At 44.1% G+C, this 8952-nt stretch overlaps 1 non-coding gene across 1 annotated transcript; it reads left to right on the top strand.

Moving 5' to 3' along the window:
• Nucleotides 1-229: 229 nt before the first annotated feature.
• On the top strand, nucleotides 230-362 carry LOC116899844. Its single transcript, XR_004387841.1, has one exon. It is a non-coding gene; the product is annotated as a small nucleolar RNA SNORA17 (small nucleolar RNA).
• The last annotated feature ends 8590 nt before the right edge of the window (nucleotides 363-8952 follow it).

Here is an 8952-nt window from a genome sequence, read left to right as displayed (position 1 = left end):
TCTGTAAGAATACTCTGGATATATTTATTGTGAATAAATGTCAGTGACACAACTTTTCATATTACAAAAGAGTAGTGTTTAAATTTTGATTTCTGTAAGCTCAGTAGTTATTTTTATATGTATATTTTGCACTGCTTTCACTGCTTTCACTGCTTTCACTGCTTTCCTTTGTCCTCGTGGACTCTGTACTTAACAATTAACTCTAGATCTAATTAAGATCAGCAATGTGCCTGCCCCTAGAGGCATTTGTAGGTATGGCTGCTGTGTCACATGTGCGTCAGTAGGTGGCAGAGAGGAGAGAGGCTATGATTACTCTCAGCTTTCTGATTTATGGACATCTGAATAATTGGTAGCCTAACATTTCCTTGAAAAGCAAACCTGAGACGACCTCCACTCCACCACCAGGCAGGCCCAGGCAGGATCCCAGAACATGGAGCAAGCTTGAGACCAGAAGAACCCGGCCTGGGACCATGGACCCCGGAGGGGAATGAGACAGACAGAGCAGACCCTCCAAAGGATCTTTTCCACTTGGAAAAGCCTGCTGAGAAGCAAACCTGAGACAACCACCAGACCAGTGCCATCGGGCCTGGACAAGAAGTTAGCCTAAGATTACCATGAGTCTGGTACCTGTAGGCCTTGGTGGGTAGATGATGTCCGAGATGACCCCTTCCCGGTGCCATAATGCACAAGCAGAGTATAGCATTCCTGAGACCACTGCAGATACTCAGAGACCTCCAGGAGCCACTAGGAGGAGCAAGTAAGTGGTGGAGAAATAGAAAAGAGAGGGTGTGGGCACATTGAAGTGAGGCAGAACTGGACATTCGAAGGTACTGAGAAACAGCCTGATGTGAGTAGCCACTGATGAGACATAGGGTCCTGGCTTGTGCTGCCACTGGGGGCCATGTCTGGGTCCCGGATGTGCCAGCTCTGGACTGCCGCCCAGGAACATGTTCATGTCTGGGGGCTGTGGAGAACTGGCCCTACCCATCACCCGGGCATCCTGGAATAACTGACCCTGGGGACGTGAGAGCAGGAAAGCTGAGCCCGCCCCTAGCCAGCTGCAGGGAGAGTGGGCCCTGCACGATGCGGGAATGGCGAGTGAGCCAGCCCTGGGATATGAGCTGGCCCTACCACTCGTCTTCCTTGCAGTGTTGTGGACAAGACAGAAATACCTTCCTCCCCACTCTCCCCTCAGCACCGGAGGCAGGTGGGAGACCTGTCCCTGGGAACATGAAAGCAGGAGAGCAGGTCCTGCACCTTACCTGACCAGCAAGAGAAGAGCTGACCGTACACGTGGGGTTTGCAGATGAGCCAGCCCTACCTGTTGTCTGCTGGGAGGTAATGTAGACATGAGGGAGCCCTCTGCCTCCTCACCCCTGTCCCTTACTATCTGTGGCAGGATGGAAAGCTGACCCCAGAGTCATAAGAGTGGGAGAAGTGGCTTTGTCCCTCACTGACTGCATCACTCAAAGTTGGCGTCGCACCTTGCCTGGGCAGCAGGATAAAGGTAGCCCTTATTTCAAGGGTTGCTGGTGAGCTGGCCCTGCGTGCCTGAAAGTGGGGGAGACAGAGGGCTGACCATCTCAGCTACTTCTCAGGCCCAGGGCTTTGAAATAGTCCACCCCAACATTTACCTCATGGAGGAACTGCTGGACTGCTTAAGGAGGCTGGGCCTGCAGATGGTTCTCCATGACACTGAACTACAACAGGATATCCTACCAGAGATAGTCCCAGTGAAGTTCCAGTGTCGATAAATTAGCAGAAGCCAGAGGTTTCCTACGAGACCAACAAGTTATTTCAATAAGCGTTTTCAAGAAGAGAAGTATAGACAAACAGGTGTATGTGGGACACAGTATGAAATACTAGAACTTCCACAATGAGATGTTTTTCTCTGTTATGGGGGAAGGCTGCAGGTTAGAGTGTGGGTGTTTAGGGGAGGGGAAAATGAGTGGGACTAGGTTGCATGAAATGAAATTCCCAAGAACAAATAAAAGGCTTTAAAAAGTCCAGCAATGTGACAGACAGCCCTTGTAAAGGAGTTTGCTTCTCGTTTCAGAAGAGTCGTTTAATCTTGTGACTTAGCACTCAGACTAGTTCTCATGTGTGCTCTCTCTGCCTCAATGAATTTTGCTTTTACTACCATTGATACTCTGAAACGATAGTCTAACCCCAACTCTGACTTTTAATAAACACATATCTAGAATATTTTATTAACTGCCCTGCATGTACATTTAGATTATGAGAAAAATGGCATTCATAATAATGTGAAGAACTTCCGGAGTGGTCTCTATGAGCCACGATTTCCATATTAGTCCTTTTTTGGGGGGAAAAACAAGTCTAGGTTGCATACTTGGAATGCTTTCACTGCGAAGCCTCGCATGCCAAGCTAAATCCGCTTGCTGCTTCCCTGATCAAATCTCTGAGATTTGTGAAGGACAGCAGGCATTTTCAACTGGTCAGCCCCTGTGTGGAGTCAGATGCCTTTATCCTAAGCTTTAAGTTCACTTGTGCAAAATCTGGGCCCCTAAGCTGTGGGCAGCTTTGCGTCAGCTAGATTTATGTGGGCACAATCACTTGGCTTGACAAATCATAATGGCAACGCATACATCACTTTTGAACTCCATAGGTAGCCGTCCTTTATTTGCTTTGGTCCCTTGAAAGTAGTAAATCACTCTGGTACCCCCAAGTGACTTGGCCAAAGGCCACAGTAGAACATTAGAAAAGCAAAGGAAAGCGATCTCTGCTTCTACTCTGCGTGCCTAAGGAAGAATAAAGTTAAATATCATAAAGGGAAGCAGAGTCAGACAAACATAATTCTGAATACTGGCGGCTCCAACACTAGCTAGAAAATCTCGTGTTTAAAGTTTAGCCTCTGATCTATGGTATGTAGATACCAAGGCCTGCAGTGTAGTAGCACTGTGACAAACACAATATGTCCGTAAACCAGCAGCCATAACTGTTCATATCCTCATGTTTTGAGTGAGAATAATAGGCAGACTTCTGTAACACAATAGAACATGAGAAAAAATAATATGAAGCTGGGGTCCCATAGCTGCACAAACAACTTTTAAACTCAGTGGCTCTCACACACAGGACATGAATCTGGGGAAGGGATTTGCAGGAGGAGGTGTGGAAGGATGTTAAAGAGCGAGGATTAATGGTAATTAGAATGGACTTTATGTATGTATAATCAAAAGTGTCAAAAAAACAAAGCAGACTAAAGTTTACAAAAGGAAAGAAAAGAAAGTATTAGGTGTGACCGTAAAGGGGTGGAGACTGTCCATTATGTTTGCAACAGAAGTCTGCAGTCCCATGTGTGAAAGTCTGTATTCCTTCCTGGACACTGAAACGTCACACTACTGAAGTGACACACGCATGCCAGGAAGTTTCTGTACTTGCCATCTGCAGGACAGTCACATCACTGAATAAATCTCTGATTTGACCTGAACCTTTATACCACATAAGGAAAAAAATGCTCTTTGCATGTAAGTGACGGAGACTGCAATGCCTAGCCAGGCTGTGAAGAGGATTCAGGGCAGCAAACTGTAGCGCCTCCATGGAGGTCCCGTGCACACAACCCCAGGGATCAAGCCCCAGATGAACAATGAGATGCTGAAAAGCTAGGTGCCGTCATCTTGCTATTTAACCATCTTGTTTTTTACTTGTTTTAGCTGATTTTTAAGGCAAATTTCCTACTTAATTCCAATCCATTTTCTTCTTGATCATGAGGGGGTCTATCTGTAGGACATTTATAGTTATCTAAACAGTCATAAGCTCAGTGTACTAGATAAGAACTTTAAAGAAAAAAGCTTGCAAAAATTGAAAAGACTGCCATGTCCTTCTCTTCAGGCTCTCAGGACAACTATACATATCTTCAAATGTTTTCCCTCAAATGCTTGTCTATAACCTCCAGACATACACTCTGTGTATATAGTCCATAAATGCTTCTGAAGTTTCCGTGGAGATTAAGGGCCCATTCTCTCAGCAAACTGACAGCATCATACATTTGTTCGAAGAGAATAATAATACTTTCTAGTCATTGGAACACATCATTGATATAGATAGCATTTCCAGTAGACTTTTGCTTTAGCTTCCAACAAGTACTCAGGTTTGTACTCACAATGTACCATAGCTTGCAATAGATAAACAGCAGAAATGCCACCTGGGGAAAATTAGTGCTTATAGTCAGCAAGCAATAGGTGAAATCATTTTTTGAGATACAGCTCCTGAAACGTCACATTTTAAGTCCTTCTCCCAATTAAAGTTACAGAAGTGTAGATTTCATTACTATTTAATTAGAGCGTTAATGGTAGCAAGTGTCCATAGTCTGATCCTCAACACCAAAAGAGAAGTGAGAGACAGATAGGGACAGAAAGTCAAAGGGACAGAGAGAAATAATTCGCTACCTCTAACATCTCTAGCTTTCTCTAGAAGAACTTGAATCGTAGTTTCAGGAGATTTTTTACCTTTTTGCCCAAAGAATCATGGCACTGACTAAGCCAATCTCTATCCTATGCTGGGGGAAGGAGGAATATTGATGGGAACGAAGAAGCCTTTAAAGTGTCAAACTGGAAAATGGATCAGCCAAAGTGAAAGGCAAAGTGGGGTATTATTAGACAAGCGTCAAAGGTCACTCTGATACATCAGAGATCTAATGAGTAAGTGGTTTAGAGCCAAAAGCTGTGATTAGACTTTGAAGCAAAGCTGTTCCTTGTCATGCTCATCATAAACATGCAAGACCGTGTGTTGATGACATGTAGAAAAAACTGAGACTGATTGCAAAGTGGGGGAAACTTGAATCAACTTGTGCTGAAATTCATTATTTGAGGGGAAATAAATGAATAAAGCTTTTCCCCTTGTGCCAGTGGTCATAAACATTGGCACTAGAAATTCTTTACACAGCAACATCACAAAACATGCCAGGTTCCCTAAGCACAATTTTAAAGGGCATCCATGACTGGGAATTCCAATCTATTGCCTGCTTAGGGAAGTCCAGAGATGGCTGTGCTATTAAATGCACAGTCTCCATTTGGAGTTCCATACCAGAGCATTCTAGCACTGCCCCGAAATGTATATCAGTTAAAACTCTAAAGCCCAACTAGACTTCCTATGTCAAAAACCATGGGGGTGGGATCCAAATCTGCATTATAAATTTGTTAGCCAATGTCCTAAGACTTCCAGTTAAAGCTTGAAAAGTAAAGGTATCTTTACTTTTGAAAAGTAAAGGTATCTTGTACGACTCTGAATAAAAACAGGGAGATTTCACCTTGAGTTATATTTAGCTATTACAATAGCAAATTCATTTTTTATAGGAATGAGTTTACTTGATTTTTTATTTATTACATTTCAAATGTTATTCCCTTTACTGTCCATAAACCCTCTATCCAGTCCCCCTTTTCCCTTCTTCTATAAGGGTTTTCCCCCACTCATCTACTCACCTCCCCATCCTGACATCCTCCTGCACTGGGGCATCCAGCCTTGGCAGGACCAAGGGCTTCTCCTCCCACTGGTGCCCAACAAGCCCATCCTCTCCTACATATGCAGCTAAAGTCATGGGTCAGTCCATGTGTACCTTTGAATGGTGATTTAGTCCCTGGGAGCTTTGGTTTGTTGGTATTGTTGTTCTTATGGTTGCAAACCCCTTTAGCTCCTTCAATCCTTCCTCTAACTCCTCCAATGGGAGCCCCATCATTAGTTCAATGGTTGGCTTCGAACATCAAATTCAAAATGATGAGGAATATTGTGAGACTTGGTTTCAACTGAGCATAACAGACGCGTGCCTTAACAGACCTCAGGCAGAGAATGGAATTCTACAAAGGAAGAGGACACTGCCCTGAGGTGCAGCACTCACTCATTGCTTGTTTGAAGTAGCAAGTTGTGCAGGGTGGTTGTTTTAAAGTCACAGTTCAAAGTGGGTGAAGTAAGTTTAATAAGCATTTATTTCCCAAGACATTGCTATGGAAGACAAATAAACTGATAAGCCTATCCAGGAGGGAAATAAACACAACTGTCTCCTGACAGAAATTTTAGAAAGGAAATTGAAGCACAATCATAACAAAGATTTGTGCTGCCCACACTTGCTTTCCCAACTGCATTCTCAGACTATTGTTTAGCAAATAGGTATCTCTAGGAGAATGGCCTTGTTTACAGATGAGGAAGAAGTTCAGAGACAAGTTGTTATAGAATAGTATGTACACAACCATAAGATGAACAAAGTAATTTAAGCGACACACAAAACTACATGGAACAATTGCAAAAAAAAAAAAAATGTACAATTGCCTCCAATACTTTCTATAATATCTTTCATAATATTTTTATCGATTATTTGGGAATTTCATATTATGAACCCCAAGCACCCTCACTCCCCAATCCTCTAAGATCCACCCCAAACCCTATGACTTCTCTGCCCTCCCTTCCCAAAAAAGAAGGATAGAAAAAGAAAAAGGTTTAATTTGTGTTGCCCATATATTTACTGGAGCATGGTCAAGCTCCAGGTGGCCTGCACTTTAAAGAAAACGGAGTCTGTCCCCACCATTACCTTGAACAGAAGTCATCCACTGTGGAGAACTACATTTCAGCACCCTTGTCATTTTTTTAGGAGTTTTCTTCCATGGCTTTCTGTCTAGGCTGTTACTTTTTGGGGTAAGGGGAGAAAGGGTTAGCAGTTGTCACAGAAGCCTTCTATGCCCGTATTTCTCGACCACGAGTCTGCAGTCATCAGTACCATGGCAAAAGTAGATTCCTTTTCCTATACAGCCAACAGGGACCATGGATCCTGGACTTACATATTGTTTCTGGTGACAGCACGAGCCACAGACGTGAACATGGTTTCCAGTGGGAGTACATAGACTTTTGCCACTGCATGGGCCATAGACACCACCAGAGCCCTCAGTAGCAGCACAAGCCAAGGACGGCAACATGACTTCAGGCTGCAGCACAGAACAAGGACTTCTGTATGGCCTTTGATAGTAACATGGGTCATGGACATTAGCATGGCCCCCAGCTACAGTAGGACCATTGACCCTGACATGACCTTCTGCAGAAACGCAGCCTGGTGACATTTCCATGGCTTCAGGATGCAGCACAGACCATGGGCACCGACATGGCTTTGGTGGTAACTTAGGCCAAGGACATCAACATGGCACCCAGCTTCTATAGACCTCATGAATCTCAGACTTAACATGACCTGGGACAGTGGACCACAGATACCAAAGTGGCCTCCAGGGGCAGTACTGATCATAGGGGTCTTTCCAGGCGATCCAATCCTGGAAATGAAACATTCGCCATCTTGGACATACTATCCTTGCTCAGAATCAGGGTAATTACGTGGCTGGACAGAGTGTTCAGGGGCTGAGTATACGCCAGCTCTAAGCTGCTGCACACCACCCTGTCTACCCTACTCAGCAGTAATGTGGTCCCCCGCCCACCACACCCCTCTCTTACAGCTGTCATTGCCTTCGTGTTCCCAGTTCCACCTCTCTTTATACATATACATGTACACATACATAACATACACATGCACATGCACATGCACATACACATACACATACACATACGTATGCACACATAACCCAAACAGCTCAAAACCTCTGGCCTCTAAAGCACCATAAAAGCTGGACCATTGCAGAAACTCCTCAGATTCCCTCCTGTTTCCCAGAGTCAAGGTGATCTTGTGGCTAGGCAGGGTGTCGGTAAGAGGGGATGGGGATGGGGAATAGGTTCTGTACAAACTCCTGCTGCCACACACCTCCCTTTCCTGTATGTATGGTGCCTAAAGGCTTACCGGACTTGACCTTTGTGCTTGAAGCATTCATGCAGCTACCACCAGCACTCTCTGTGACTCCCAATAGAGTAAGCAGCATGCTGATGGGCTCAGGACCAGACCCTGTCATCAGTGCTGGGTGCCCCATGGCTTATCAACCATGACTTTTGTGCTTGTAGCCTACTAGCTGAAATGTGGCAGCAAAGATCCATCATTCCTTGGAAAGATAGGATATTTTTTTATTTACATTTCAAATGTTATCTCCTTTCCCGTCCATAAGCCCCCTATCCCATCCTCCCTTCCCCTTCTTCTATGAGGGTGTTCCTCCACCCATCCACCCACCCCTTCCCGCCTCCCCCCCCTAAGCCATCTCATTAGGGAATTGATCAACTGATGCCTGGTTAAGAAAAACAAAATTCCAACATACAACCAAATACAAAGACTTGTATCATGATATAGAAAATAATTAGGAGGTGCTAGAATAACCCAAAGGAGTAAATAAGAGCAGAAAACTGGTGATGCATTTGAGACGGGAAGACAAAGGACGGGATGCAATTCTTGCCTTCAGTGGGACAAGAGCAGTGCTCACCAAGGGTGCTAGAGTGCAGCAGGTTGCCTGTTGGAAGCCTAGCCTTTGGTGGAACTGGAGGGAGGAGTTGAAGCAACCAGATCTGTTTCCCAGCAGCCAGGGGGAAGACTCTCCCAAGTGTCTGCCCGGTTCTGACTTCCATTATTGTTGCAGTCTTACCCACCAGGCAAACTTTAATAAAAGCCAAGTGGCGAGGACACATAAGACTATAGTTTGCATGTTGTCCTACCATGACAGCTACAGAGGAAGGGTATCAGCTCTGAAATCAAATGATAAAGAAGTACTAACACGATAATAAGACAAGAAAAGACAAAAAGTTCAAAACAAGAAATAGTTTTGTTTCTATGTCACTTACCACACTTTAATGAGCTATGCATATGTCACAGGTAGGACAGGAATATTGTACATAAATGATACATAAAAGACAAGGTTCCCATTCATTCTGTAATCTCAGCTGCTCGCTAAAAAGGTAACTATTGCCATTTATTTTTTGCTTATTTCTAAAAACTTGTCATGACCAAAATTAATACATATTTTAAAGATATATTTATTTCGTTTTAGTTACTACTTGCTTGTATGTACATATGTATACATGCGCACA

The sequence above is a fragment of the Rattus rattus genome, chromosome 4 (assembly GCF_011064425.1).
Source record: "Rattus rattus isolate New Zealand chromosome 4, Rrattus_CSIRO_v1, whole genome shotgun sequence".
Classification (NCBI taxonomy): domain Eukaryota; kingdom Metazoa; phylum Chordata; class Mammalia; order Rodentia; family Muridae; genus Rattus; species Rattus rattus.
The sequence above is the reverse complement of the archived record's forward strand: the minus strand, read 5'-3'. Positions and strand labels throughout refer to the sequence as shown.